Source organism: Grammomys surdaster, unplaced genomic scaffold (genome assembly GCF_004785775.1).
Source record: "Grammomys surdaster isolate TR1022 unplaced genomic scaffold, NIH_TR_1.0 126035, whole genome shotgun sequence".
Taxonomy (NCBI): Eukaryota; Metazoa; Chordata; class Mammalia; order Rodentia; family Muridae; genus Grammomys; species Grammomys surdaster.
The window spans coordinates 4,419,889-4,435,053 of record NW_021620848.1 but is presented as its reverse complement, the minus strand read 5'-3'; the positions used below and the strand labels follow the sequence as shown (position 1 = coordinate 4,435,053).

General features: G+C 43.2%; 1 long non-coding RNA gene across 1 annotated transcript; it reads right to left on the bottom strand.

Annotated features, from left to right (window-relative positions):
* Positions 1-3,045: 3,045 nt before the first annotated feature.
* LOC114610181 lies at positions 3,046-14,136 on the bottom strand. Its single transcript, XR_003709657.1, has 2 exons — positions 14,048-14,136; positions 3,046-3,299 (listed from the first exon to the last, which is right to left on the bottom strand). It is a non-coding gene; the product is annotated as an uncharacterized LOC114610181 (long non-coding RNA).
* Positions 14,137-15,165: the final 1,029 nt, after the last annotated feature.

Genomic DNA, 15,165 nt, shown 5'->3' with positions numbered 1-15,165 from the left:
CTTTTTCTCCCTGGCTGGTCCTCCCAACATCTCTACACCCTAGGTATGTAGAGTTCCCAGGTCCTTTCTTTACCCTGTAAATACTTCTTACTCCACCTCCCTCCTCTGAATCTCAGTGTTGCTTTCTAACCCTGTCCTCTCTTCACTTGCTGCTTGACTAGACTACCTACCAGACGTTCTATATAAACTGTCTCAGAACGTTCTATATAGCCTGGGATCCAGATTCTGTGTCAAGTGATCCTGCCTGACTTCTACATAGCTGCTGATCCTTAGGACTAAGCTGTGATAAGTGCTCTTGTAAAGGCCAGGAAATGGCTCCAGAGCACAGTTCACAGGGTAGAGGACATGTTTCTGGGGTCCACCTACATTTGCTGGCTGGCTAGTGGCTCAAGGGTCCCATGTTAGGGAGTGTTATCTTGGTAGAAATCTCCATCATGAAGCTATATATCACCATCCAAGATACTAACATACTAAGATCCTGAATTGGGGATATACCTTATAAGTGTATGGGATACACTGGACCACTGAACAAACAATTTATAAGGGAGACAAGAAGGTAGGGATACAACTCTGCAGTGACTAGATTTGCTGGGTAGAAGCAAGAGGACAATGTTTAGGAAGAAATGGAAAAAGTAGTCTAAGTCAGGTGGAGGCCCATGCAAAGGACCTGAAAGACGTGGGGAAGGACCTGCAGAGTTTAAAGGTAGTTTGTATTTAGGTAGCTGATTCTTTATGGGGAGAAATGGAAAGAGAAAGGAAGGTATAAGCAGAGGTGACAAAACAGAAAGATAATGAGAAAGGGAGTCTCGAAACTTCATTCTACAGAAACAGGAAGATAAATTTAGCTTTCAGTGTTTTGGTCCTAGATGGCCTTAGACAGAAGAGCTGGAGATGTGTGGGATGAGTGAGTGGGTCATCTACAGTGCAAAGCTTCTCCATTTCAACACTGACGACAGCTTTGTCATCCTGAGTGGCAGCGTTCAGTTAGCTTATTTGGCTTCTACCTACTGGATGCCAAAAGCATACAACCCAAAATATCTTCAGGTATTGCTAAACATTCCTTGGAAGGCTCAGAGCACCAGATGTTCTCACTTGTAACCTGATTCGGGGGAGGGGGGAACATGCAAGAAATGTGGAGAGTAAGCAAGTATCAGATACAGGTCTAAGAGTGGAACATGTCACAGGTGAACCTTGTTTAGTGAGATACGGAAGTAGAGTTCATTAAGCTGTTGGTGAGGGAGGTCTAGGATAGGGGTATTGCAGATAGCAATAGTATACTGTGACAGGTGGTAGCAGGAACTCAACAGAATGAACAGGCCAGGCAGTTAAGAACTGGCCTGCTGTGTTCAAAGGTAGTTAAATACAATCTGCAGGCTGAAGGACAGATATCTTGGAGCATGTCAGCCCCATGTCAGCAACTATCAGTTGGAAGAGATAGGAAGGGGCTTAAAACACTGGTCAAGAGCTCTGAAGTACAAAGCCAAGATGGAGAAGAAAAACAATGTAAGGGAAGAAAAAGACGATCCATACAAACCCTAATTAAGCCCAGAACACCACACTGTCCAGATCTGAATGACCTAAAAGTAACAAATCTGAGCCCTTGTGAAGGAACATTGAGGTAAGTGACAAGGGCCACTGGCTCAGAGCACCAGATGCTAAAACACCTAAGACTCACTGAAGGAAGGGAGTGAGGACATGAGCTGGAGCAACATGATTAGAAAAAAATGACTGGGATGCTGACTTAAAAGAATAAAGGGCACACTGGGCAGTGGTGGCACACGCCTTTGATCCCAGCACTTGGGAGGTAGAGGCAGGTGGATTTCTTGAGTTCGAGGCTAGCCTGATCTACAGAGTGAGTTCCAGGACAGCCAAGGGTACACAGAGACACACTGTCTGGAAAAACCTTAAATAAAGGGTACAAGTGCTAGACTCTTCACTATCCTATTTATAGGTGAAAAGGGTCTGAACAAGGTCACACAGCTCTGTGTTGCCCTACAGTTCTAAATTCCAACAGCAAGGGTGTTACTTTATACCTGCCTGTTGCTCAGGTGATCTCTTCCCTATATGTACATTACATGGAAATTTTCTTATGGCTATAAGACATGGCTCTGAACATATACCCCACTCACCCTTTCTCTGCCTGCTGGCCTCATAGGGGTTGCTATTATTGCAGGAGGCCCTTGACTGTCACACATTCCTTATCCTCCAACCCTTCCCCACCTTCCCTAGTTACCCAATAAACCGTTCTGTTGTGGGCTGAGCCCTGTTGTCTATTACAAGCAAGAGTGCTCTCTCGGGCCCTGAAAATGCAGTTGCAGTAGAAACAAGCCGGCTCTTCTGAATCCCTACCAGCAAGTCTTTTTAAATCCAGGCTGATAGTGTGCAGAGAAAACACAGAGCCCTAAATTTTAAGGTGCTTCAAGACACAACACCCAATGCAACTGTCTACTTACCTAACCAGTGGGCCAGGTGTCACTGTAGTCTCCAGCAGGTTTCCCAGGGCTGGCTGCTGGAGGAAGGGCTTCACCACCTTTGAAGTCAACTGCTTGTTGCTGCCCTGTAGATGTTCTACTCTTGTTACTGGTAATGTCTGCATCTTGCTAACTCATGGGACAGTTTTGAGGGTTAGAAGTGAAGGATCTAAGAGGTTTAGATTGAGCACCCATGCAACATGACACACCACTTAGAGCCAATTGGAAGTTTGAAATGGCAAACTACACAGGCCCCAAATCACTGACCATGTCAGGACACATGCACACACTCCCTCTGTATGAAGTGAACAACCTCTGTGATGAACTGAGTTTGTCTGAGGAAAGGAGTGAAGCTTGCACTTGATTCAATTTTTTTGGTATGTTTGTATGTGCTTTGGTAAATATGTATGTGTAGAGGCCAGAAGATGGCATTGGATCTACTGGGTGGTGCTGAGACTGAACTCGGGCCCTCTGAAACAACAGTGAGCCCTTTTAACCGCTGAGACTTCTCCACAGCTAGCATTGTAAACTTTTCAGCAGAGTGAGTCCTGCACAGAATAGTCCAGGCCATTCCTATTTTACACATAGCGTTTATTTTTATTAGTCCAAATGGGAAAGAAATGCAACATGTCAAGGCATTACAAACTGCAGCAGCCAGACAAGGAGTCTATGGCAGAGTCCAACATACTCAACACAAAGGAGCCGCAGTGTGGGTGCTGCTCGCAGGGCTCGGAGCAGCAGGGTCCCTTTGGATGAAGGCCAGGCATCTCTGGGCGAGGCACTGATGAAAGTCCACACATGCAGGCTGCTGCTTCAAGCACGCTGACACTTGGAAAGTCCAGAGTCTACATGTCACCACAGGCCCAGAAGGCATGGGGCAGTCCATGGTGCTTGTGGTTTCCAATGTTTAACATAGTATACATCATGAAATTATTGCCAAAGACTTTGCACTGCAAATTTACTATTTACACTGTGTATTTGGGAAAACAGTAAATACAAATGGGTATTTTAAACAGACTCCTAAGCACTAACTCGGCCAACATCAGACCCAAGTAAGCTAAAGCCTAGAGATAAATGCCACCTGTAACTCTGCAAAAGACAGGTTTTCTCATCCTGGACCTGAACAAAGTACTTGTTTTTGCGCCTTGGTGTGCTTCATAAACCCAGTACTACTCCCAGTTTCTGGGATACAGAGCAAGAACCCTAGACAGGCTGAGGATGCTCTGCCCCAGTCTGGCAGATTCTACAACCAAGTATGCTTTCCAGAAACAGGAATAAGGGTAGATAAGGCCATCTACACCACTACGGTGTGGCCTGTCACTAAGAAGCTGTCATGTGAAGTGAGCTAAGAGGAAAACAGTACTCCGCATCCTTAGATTTCGAGTGAATGCTACCTGATGGCACCAGGCAGCCTAAGCATAAAAGATGACTGTTAGAGAAAGGGCTTTTGTGCATCTGGTAGCAGCAACACTTCTGTCCTTGGGTCACGTTAACAGTAGAGCACTTGTGGAATGTGGGGTTACAGGGTTCACATCCAAATCCTCCTTCACAGATGGATACCATGGATACCTTGAGGGTCAGCTGGGACATAACTGTGCTCAGGGGATAAGTTTACTTAGATCCTTGTGCCCTGCTACTGATTCACTAAACCAGAATGTTTATGCCAAGAAGAATCAAGTTTCTTGGCCAGAGTGGGAAGGTATGCTCAACCAGGAAGGGTGGAGCATATCAACCACTCATCAAAAGGCCAAGAAGCCAGAAACTAAAAATGCAACTTTCTAAGTTACAGGAAGAAACTTAAAGGCAGTCTTTCTAACTACCTCTAAAACTCCTATCCTTACTCTTGATTCATTTCCTTGATCAACTGACAAGGAACAAAAACATTTTTCTGGCTCAGGGACATAGTTTTTAATTTATTTTTTAATTCTGACCATCATTATGCCATTAAACCTGTAACTGAAGACTATGACACAGTCAACAGGCAAAGTTCTATCATTGACTGACCATGCCAAGTGACAAGAACCACCCTATGAGGCTAGAGCACTTTTTAGGACTTGGCTGCCAAATAAAAGAATATTCCTGAGCTGGATGTGGTGGTGCATACCCTGTAATCCCAGCACTCAGAGGCAGGCAGATCTCCATGAGTTTGAGAGCAGCCTGGTCTATAGAGCGAGTTCCAGGACAGCCAGGGATACACAGAGAAACCCTGCCTCAAAAAAACAGAGGGAAAGAGAATATATTCCTGGTATCAGCTATGGACAAACTGCACACTATCAAGACAGAGCCAGTCTCCGTCTATTTCATACACAAATCATATTCCATGAACCCAGAAACTTCTCTAGAAAGTTTTGAGGAATGTGCCTTCTACTATCAGCATCAGAGCTATCCCACATCTCACCAGGCAGCCAAGTCCAAGGCAGCATATCCCTGTAAGAGCATTGGTTCTCAATCTGTGGGTCAAGATCCTTCTGGCATGATTCGTAACAGTAGCAAAATTATAATTATGAAGTAGCAACAAAAATAACCTCCTGGTTGGCGGTCACCACAATATGAGAAACTGTATTAAAGAGACAGCAGTATTAAAAAGGTTGAGAACCACTGCACTAGAGGGAGCTAATAAGCAAGGCTTGAAACAGCCAACATGTCTCCTAGGCACACCACTTTGCAGAATGTCTGCAGATCACAAAAATTCAATGAGAGCAAGCATTTGTTGCTGGAACTTTCTAAATGAAAGCTGCTTTCAACGTGGCTAAAAACTGCCCTAAGGAAATTACCTGGAGCAGAGCAGGGTACCCTCCAGACCCAGCATGCACCAGGGCAGTATTCACCTGTCAGTAGAAACCTGCAAGGCCTGGCTTTAAGTGAGTCTGCATGCCACATAGCTTGCTCTGTTATTCAGTTCTAAAGGGGATAAGAATATGGCAGGGGTGGGGGGGTGGGATGGTGTTCACAATTTTACCCTCACACACTAAGGCCCAAAGCCAAAATTGGCCTGGATACAAAAAGAGCAAGGCCAATGAAACACTGTTAGTAATCTCTAGGCTCACAAGAGAGAAAGGGTCTGAAGAACAGTCAAACTGTCATGTGACACCACTCATTCATCACAAAGACATCCTGGCAAGAAAACCGTTCAACATTCCAGCTGCATTTTGCATCCTAATTCTAAGTGCGTCTCACCCCTTCCTTATACATCTAGTCCACACTAACCAGAAAGGTGTAATCTGTAGTTACAAGCATGGTCCATCATAATCAGAGTGACACTATTGAATGTAATGTGTCTGTGGTCACTTTACCCTCCTAAACTCATCTGTCAACTACCTACCACCTAGAGAATAGTCTGTGACCCTCAGCCTGTCACCCAGCCAGTCCCAATCTAGCCCAAGTGCCTCTAGCAACACAAAATTGTAGCTTAGATACAACCTCTTTACCATCTGGACCTGTCCATGTCATCCTCTAGGTCTAGCTACAGAGCTGCTGCCTCCCTTGGGCTTTCCCCACTCAAATGTCTTCCCTCCTCTTGGAGCTAGCTCATCATGGACCTTCCTGAGCCCCGCTGTTTCACTCTTTGCCCAGCAGTGTGTACCTGTTGCTTCCTGCTGAAAGGATCTGCACCTTCCTTATCCTCAGTATGTGCACAGGAGAGCTCAGGAAACTGCCATAGGGCAGATATAAACGGGTAAACAAATAATCTACTGTCTAAGGCCAGGGCTAGCTTCAGGCCTGGTATGTAAGTAATATGTGATTGGACACAGCCACACTCACCAATGTCTATACCATCTGAAGTGATTTCATGCTGCAGTGGTGGCAGAGTTTAGAGTGTGGCAGCAACTGTGTGCCCCAAAATGTTCACTCCATCCACTCAGCTCTTTACCATTCTCCAATGTGGTGAGTAAATTCTGGAAGGAGTCTAGAAAGTAAATGATTTTCGGCATAGGGTAGCAAGAGGGCTCCCAACAGATTTTCGTTGTAACAGATGAGAAGGTGACATCTGTATGGCCCTGAAATTCTCACTGCTCAAAAACAGACAGACTTGGTGTCACAAATACCTTTAACCTTTCTAAAGTTCTGACCTAAAGCCTCCAAATAATAGCAACCTCCAGCCTAGTCCCCAGCAGAGGTACACAAAGTCAACAGAACAGAAATCCATCCTGATTCACTCACTGGTAGAGTAGCAGCCTACTATGTACAAGACCCTAGTTTTGAAAGAAACACACACACACGCACACGCACACGCACACACACCTCACACTGAAAAAAATATACCCCCTTGTGATTCCACCTGGTATCCTCTCCATGGCACCCAGGAGACAGGGCTAGCTGGATATTAACTCACAGCTGAAGTCCAGAGCAAATCCTTCAGTAACTACATGTCTTTTTTCCTCCTTTAGAACCTCTGTAAAGAAAATGGCTAAAGACTATCTGTACTCTACAGATGCTGATTCCTAAAAGGCACTAGCCCTTATGCAGGCTAAATTTTTAAAATTAAAAAAAAATCTAAATGAAAGCAAAAGACAGATGTCCAGTATAAGGGAATATCCAGTACCTATCATGGGCAGACCCAGCCTTGTTTAAAAAAAAAAGGGGGGGGGGGTAAAGATGTCACCTGGCTGGCTTCAAATTTGTCTGCCTGGTGCCAAGTAGGTGCTTCTTCCCACAGCCCCAGTTGAGCCCTTGCTCCACTCCAGTAGCTCTAAACACTACCATTTCCTTCCTGGTCAGAGGCAGCACCACTCTCTCCCGATAGGGATTGTCTATCAGATCATCCTATGAAGAGTGGCTGTGGCCCTCTCTCTGCTACAGCTCTAGCAACTCCCTCCATCCTGACCTGGGCATGGCAACAGCCTCTTTCTTCTCAGTCACAATGGGGTTCTTGACTGTCTGGATGTTCTCTCACCATTTTGTCATCACACTAAAGAATGGTAATAACAAAGGGCACAGCACCCAGGGCTCTTCAAAAAGTAGTTCTGGAAAATACCTCCCACCTACTATCTCGCCCTGTTAACCATTTCATGAGGCCTACCAGGCTGAGTTTTCTTTTGCTTACAGATATCAGTGTCAAGGTTCTCTCCAGCATCCCTTCATTGCTCTGTGCTGTACCATCTGAAGGCCTGGGTCACTTGGACCAGGGCTACTGCAATTGTGACTCAGCTCTATGCCTTTCCTATGCTATAAGTCAACTCACCCACCTGGCTCTTATCCCAGTGGTCTTCAAAACTGAAAATGGGCCTACTAGACATCCACTGTGAAGCCAGGAATAGCATCCCTATGAGCAGGTAGAGAAGAGCTGCTGGCTTTGGAATTTCCACTACAGAAGACAGCTCTGATTCTGCTTACACCTCCTGATGTGCACCTTACACCTACCTGGTCATCTGTCCTTCCTTGCTCAGTTCTCCTAAGCTGAAAACCTTGTCATGTGACATTTCCAACACTAAGCACAGCCAAAGTAGAGGGTTACAAAGTACAGTGAATGTTTTCCTCAGTAAGTTCATGTGCTCAAGAAAGAGTAGCTATTCCCAGCAATGTCTCCCAGTCCTGTCACAGGTGATTAAAATGGACATACCATGGCACACTTTCCTCTATACTACCCAAACAAATGGCTGTGGTGTTGCTTTTGACAGCTTCTCACTGCATAGCTAAGGCTGGCATGAACTCAGTCTTCCTCATGTACCACCAAAGGCAGCTCACAGCTTCAGCATATGCTATCACCATCCCACAGTCACACTTCTTACCTTGTGCTCTTCCAAAGCACCTCGCCTGCCCTCATGTGGTACTTTCACATCAAACTGCCCACCTGTCTACTCATATTTGTCTTTACCCTTCTGGAACCAAAAAGCAAATAAAGTCCTTTAAAATAACTGGTAAGACTAGCCATGCTTGCCTAAGGCCACCCCTTCACTAGCCTCAACATCCTGGTCCTTTGATCTTGTTTCTGGGTGATGTAAGCCTTTCTGAGTTCCTCAAATGACAATCTCCATACTTTAACATCTCAAAGGAAGATATGCATAATTTTTCTTAATGTAGACTCAAATATGGATGACAGATTCTACAAAGCAAAGCCTTGTGTGACACTGCTCCAGAAAGTGTCACTGTGAGGATGATCCTTTGGTTAACTAAGCACGTGCAGACTAGCCAATTCCCACCCCCCCACCCAAAAAGATCACATTTCTAAAAGCCCAGGATCTCTCAAGAAGCATCCACTAAGTTGCACTTCATTATATACAGTTTTGTTAACAGCACAAGACAATTAATATTCCACTGTGCTGCTAGCAAAAACCAGGCTTCCTGGCTTAGAGTTGATTAGCAATCCATTTCCACAGGAACCAGGGAGAGCATGAGCTAGAACAGGAAAGGCAAAAGAAGAACTGGATTGGTTCTGTTTGTTCCATTAAGTAAGGCACATGCTGTATAGTCCCAAAGTCTAGAAGAAGGAAGGGTAAGTAGAAAGTGCCCCCTACAGAGGAAGGACACTGCTATCAAATGGTCTTTGGGAAGCAGGGTGGTGAGGAATGCACAGGACCAGCTGAGCAGAACACATTCAAGAGCATGTGGATTCTGCCAAACACTATGTAACTGAGTAAAGTCACTTTACTTAAGGCCCTTTCCTAATAAGAGCAAACTTCTAGGTCCTTCAGTTGCAAGATTCAAAAGCAATTCCTACTAGAGTTTCTGCTAACTCCCAGAGCAGCACAGAAATATAATTTCCTCTGTGTGGCTCAATACTCACTAATTAGAAGCCACAGTGTTTTGCCACAAACAAGCAAGGTGGTTTGCAAAGACCTCTGGGGTTTTCCATGAAAAACAATATTCCCTGCATCACTACTCCAGAACTCAGAGCTAGAAATGGACCACAGAACATGAGAGAGCTCTATAGTACTCTGTGTCCTATCCAGACCTCTCATTCCTTCACACTATGATCAGCTCTGGAATGTGGTTAGAATATGAGTATTTCTTCCAATTCCCCAATGGAACACAGGATGCTTTGCAGAAAAAGTGTCTGTTGGCAAAGATAGAATCTTGGGCAAGGTGGGATCCCCACATCTTCCTGCCCCTAAGCAATTGGTGATGAAGTTGGGAAGTAGCCTGCAAGCCAACATGGTGAGACACAAATATCTCCACAGACCCTGCAGCTCTCAAGTCATGCTCACTAAACCCTGGGCCCAAGATGAAGGGAAGACTCACACTCCAAACTGTCACGTGCCTAGCACTCAGCATGAGTCTTTTCATGTGCTATCTTACTACACCTGAACAGGTCTACCTCTCTATACTAGACTCCATGAGCAAACCCTCAAACTCTACCATCACATTTCTCAAAGAAACGAAATTCCCAGAAAGAAGAGCTAATGAAAACAGATACCCAGCCTCTTGTTACTTCATCCAAACAGAACAAGCTTTAGACACAAAAGCTTTCTCTGTCAAACAGCCCACTTTCTCTTCATCCTCTATTTGTTAGATATCCTTTTATCATCAGTGACCCCTTCCCCCCCAAAAAAAGCAAAAATCCCTGTACTTCAAGGTATTCTGTTCTGCTCAGAAATATGCTTAATACAGGAGGCCTAGAAATCAGGCCAGCTTTCATTCCTGCCTTATAAGTTGTAGCCTGCTGAGCAGAAAGGAGCTTTGGTACAAAAAAACAGATGGGACTCATCCCTGACTCTAGCAGTTTACTCTGACCACTAGATTCATGTCTAGATCAGAAATTAACAGCACCTCCAAGAGAGCTGCCTGAGAATTAAGAATGTCCCAGTGTCACACATGACCACAACACCAATACTAGCAATGTTCCTTCCACATTCCCATTCTGGCTTCTTAAATCTGCTACTCACACTACAAAATAGTTCTTCCTGACCCCAAAATAGTTTGTCAATTTTATACAGTTGTCACATGAACACTGTAGATGACAATATGTTGAAATGTCAAAATGTTGGCCAAGCCTAAGTTCTACACAAAGCCTGCCATTAACTGAACTATTTGGGACAGTTAGTCATACAAAGGAAACTAGGAAGGAGAATCTCGAACAAAGAAGGGGGCCAGCAATGTCCTAACTGCAACTGTGCTGAGACCATGAGCCACTGATGGCCCTGCAGCAGCAAAGAGAAGACATGGACCATTCTTCACTGCAATGGTGACAATCTTTTCAACACCCTTTGTGAGGCAATACAGCCACTTGCACAAATAGTAAAGTTCTAGAAAGAAAAGGCCATGATCCTCCTCTGATCACTGGTCAAGGTTGCTTTTGTTGTAGTTTGGTTTTTTAGACTGTTGTTGCTATTGGCAGGAATAGTTTGTTGGTGTGTGTGCATGCATGCCTACATTAAGAGCCTTTCTTCAGACGCTGGCTAAGTGAGATGAAGAACCTATCAACAGTTTCAGCTAAGCAGAAATACAGTAACTTTTACTAGGTAACATGAGTCTAACTCACTGGCCTCCTTAAAGATAATCCATGTCCACAGTTTTTTCTAAAATTACAACATCTCAGAATTTAATCTATGTTTCCATGTAACTCACCTCCTACCAACCTGGGACTCAACCTGTCCACCCTCTTCTTCTTCTGAGATCACGTCTTTGCCAGCGTGTGTGAGCCAGCGCTTCCATGGAGATACAAGCCCTGTATTCAGTTGAGCAGCAGCAACTTCACCATCAACTCACTTATCCTTGTATTAAACAGAAACTTCCCAATTGTATCCAAATAAGCAGATAAACAGATACAGACAGAAATAGACTAATAATGCCCTAAGAGTTATCAGATAGAAGGAAGGCAACATATGCTGATGAGTACAGATGTGTTCCAGTATGTCCAAGCATCAAACAAGGTACAAGAACTCTTCACAGAAAATGAGTCAACAGCATTCTAAGTATGCTTCCTATAATAACTTGTTCTTTACCAACAAACACACAAGCCTTGAAAACTAGATTCTGGCCATTGTAGATTTTTTATTACTAAAGTGTGGGTAGGAAACTTCAATTGGCAGGTAGATGGTCTAAGTTCAGCCCTTGTGAAATTCTAAGCACCCATAAATCCTAAACAAGTATTTACAAACCCTGGGCTGCAAGTTGGTTGATTTAACTCTGCAGCAGAAATATGAGCAAATCTGTTCTGCCAAGTCTGGCCTCAGCCTGGAAGCTGCCCAAGCCCATGAGCACAAAGGAGTAAGCCCAACTCGACCCTGAGCAGGCCACGCACCTGCTGTTTAACCAGCATAGCCTCACCTCCCTGACATCCTTCCTAATACCTCAACCACAACAGCAGAGTCAGCATTCACAGAGTACTTGCTGTGTACCAGGTACCATTAAATGCTTTGAATATATAAAGTCATGAGATATCCAAGTTACACGAAAATGGGCTGGAGTGAGAGAAATGCTTTGGCCTAGATTCTCATATGGTTTATGTTCTATATCTCTAGCTGTGCTGTAAATCTTATATAACTCAAATGTACATTATGGTTCTATTTTTAAAAACTTCCAAAGATCACTACTTGAAACATTAATTAAAGCTCTTAGCTCCTAACTGAAATAATGGTATGTGGAAAAGGATACTTATTTATATAATTAATCCAACATGATTCTTTCTTTACAACAGTCTTTCTGTAAAATACTGTTGCAAAAAGGGGAGCTCATCTTAAATGGGCTGTACTGTACTCTGTAAGTTAGGTGGTAAAGAAACACACACTGGTGTTGAAGCTCATCAAGAAAGCAGGTACTCAGGTCTGCTGTTATCACTGACATCCCACCAATATCCCTCCCCAAGCCTCCTAGTCACACTAAGGAACCATGATCCCTAGCTGTATGATACCAGATGTTGCAGAAAACAAGGCAGAATGCCATGGCATCTTTCTGTCTCTGAGTGACTTGAGGAGGCATTAAAAGAGTGGAAATAAAAGGCAGACCATTCAGAGTGGGCTGCTTTCCCAAGTAACTCCGCTTACAATGGTTACAGGCTCCAAACAGCTTGTGAAGAAAAACATGTCTAGCTCATTTTCCTAAACTTAGTACTGTACTGACTCTTTCCCTCCACTCCTATCATTAGTGAAAAATAAAAACTAGGACAATTATAGCAAGTGATTTCTTATAACAGTAACACCATTGAAAGAATATAGTCAGGACTTACATTTCCCACTGAGTTCTTTGTAGGACTATACAAAGAGTTGCCAAAACCAGTGGTACTGAGCTTCTCATTTTCTGACCACACATTCGGACAGAACATGAGTAGCATAACCACAGCAAAGTTCGGGCCCTCAAGAATGCCAGGGAAATATGCTCCTTGAGGAAATCCTCAGGTAACACCAATTTTGTGGTGTTGAAAAGCCTACAAAATACCAGTATTTTATAATTAAGCTACTAAATGAATTAATAACTTTTCCCACTGTCAGTATACTATCTCCCAAAGTAGGGTGACCTGGCCAATTTCACTAGAAAGGAACTTTTAGACTTAAGATGCTTCCACTGGTCAGAGCCTCTATTCCCTGGTCCCATAAAAAAGGACCTGGCATCAGCAGGCACAGGACTGCAGTGCACTGCACTTCTCTGCTCTGCTTTGTACAGCCTTTCACAGAAGCTGACCTCATGAACTGCAGGTTCTGTGTGGGAACAAAGTTCCAGCAGCCTTAATGCTAGAGATGAACAGAAACTGCTATAGATAGAAATGTAAAACATAAAATCCATTTATACATACATACATGCAAGCAAGCAAGCAAGCAAGTGCGCGTGCGCGCGCGCGCGCACACACACACACACACACACACACACACACACACAGCTTTAGCACATAACAACATAATGAGGTGTATTTGTGGGGTAAGGTTTGATCTAATCCTTACATCCTTTAAATGAACTCTGTTCATGACTGAATACAGTGAGAAATAATATTCCAGCTACCTAACTTCAGACAGACAGACAGAAAGACAGACAGACAGAGATTCCTTAAGCAGATTTGGTTTCTGCAGACTCAGTATTTGCATGTCTGAGTCTTGTTCAAGTTGATTCTGCAAATAATTAGCTTAACTCAGCCAATTACATGTATTTCCCACAGTTTTTAGTTTTGTCTTTGATTCTCTATTGCTTTTTTTTTTAATGGCTTCTTGCTATTGCTGTTGGAGCATGCAACACAGGTCAGAGAAGGTTATCTTCTTCTAGAGAGATTGGCACTTGTACCCCTCAGCCTGTGCAACAAACGCACATGAATTCTACAGCATGTTACCAGCATTACTACTTCCCATATCCTAGTTCCTTGAACAAGAGTGTGCCCTGTCATTTTAATTCTCCTTAGATAGTGCTCCTACAACTGAATTATTATATTCAAACAGGTGCTTCTGTATGTATAATTACATATACATTATATCCTATATTTCTACCCACATACACTTGACTCAGTGAATGTGAAATGTTTCTCTTGAATATAAAGCATTTACAAGAGTATTAAACCAAATGTGGAAATTACTATTTTACATTTAGACCATAAAAATTTAAAGTTAATGCAGTGACATAAGACCTAAGAGATCAAATACATCATATGATTGTCATATATGCAGGTTGTGTTAATTGGTTATTGTTTTCTTTAATCAGAAAATAAAAGAGCTTACCTTTGAATACTGAGATCACAGCTTACAGTCACTATATCTCAGCCTATTTTATACAAGTGATATGGCTACGGAGGTCCGAGGAGAACGAGAATAAAGTGAGATAAACGTGCTGAAAACTGCTTAAAAGTATTAACCTGAAATACACAGAGGGTCCAACACCAGTTTTAAAAATACATTAACAAGATTATTCCCAGCTCTTCAATTAACTACGGTGACTGATTCATGATTTTCAAACATTCACACATTTTTTTAAAAAAAAAAAAAAAAGAAGATGAAAAATAAAATGCTAATCCAAGCAAAATTGTTAAGTATTTCATCCCCAAGGGTAACAGTTTGAGAGATTATAAACAATTTCAGGAGCTACTTAAACCCAATCCCTTATTTTGCCATACTATGCACCGAACCTCATCAGCATGAGGTATGTTGGAAATCTATGGAGCCATTATGGGGCAAAAGAGATGTGGCACTCCTGCAGCCTTAAGGGACACAGGTTGCCAGCTACACCTCTGGTAAAGCGCCAGCCCCCACCAAAAGATATGGCTTAAGGAGGACACCTGTCTCAGAATTATAATACTGCTAGCTGGCACAGTCAGAAAAGTAAAAGCTCTAGTTATGTGCTAAAAACGATTCAAAAGTATCAGAGGATAGCACAGCTCACACAGATTCTAAATTCTACATTGATCTGTAAACTCCCTGACAAGAGCTACATTAAAGGGCTTACATCTAGATATTGCTACATGTCCAAAAGGAGAGCTTTAAAACAGACATCGTGGCTTTGGACAAAGTATTGCTCTTCTTTAAAATTCTCAGTCATTAATTTCAAAAAGGGTTAAAGTCACCACTCTGAAAGCTGGAAAGCCTTAGGGGTCACATTGCTCTTAAGACCAAGATATAAAATTGTCATTCAAGCCAGACAACCTGATGGTTCTAGAAGTCAGAGAAGAAATCTTGAGGGCCCAAGTGAATAATAAATGGTGCGACGCTCAGAGGCTGGCAATAGGGGCTGTCAATGAAAAAACCACCTACAGTGGAGAAAAGAGCAGAGAAGCAGAGCTTCACGTTAATCTCACACAACTGGACGAAGCTAAGAGCTTCATTTATATTTCTCTGCTCTTTCA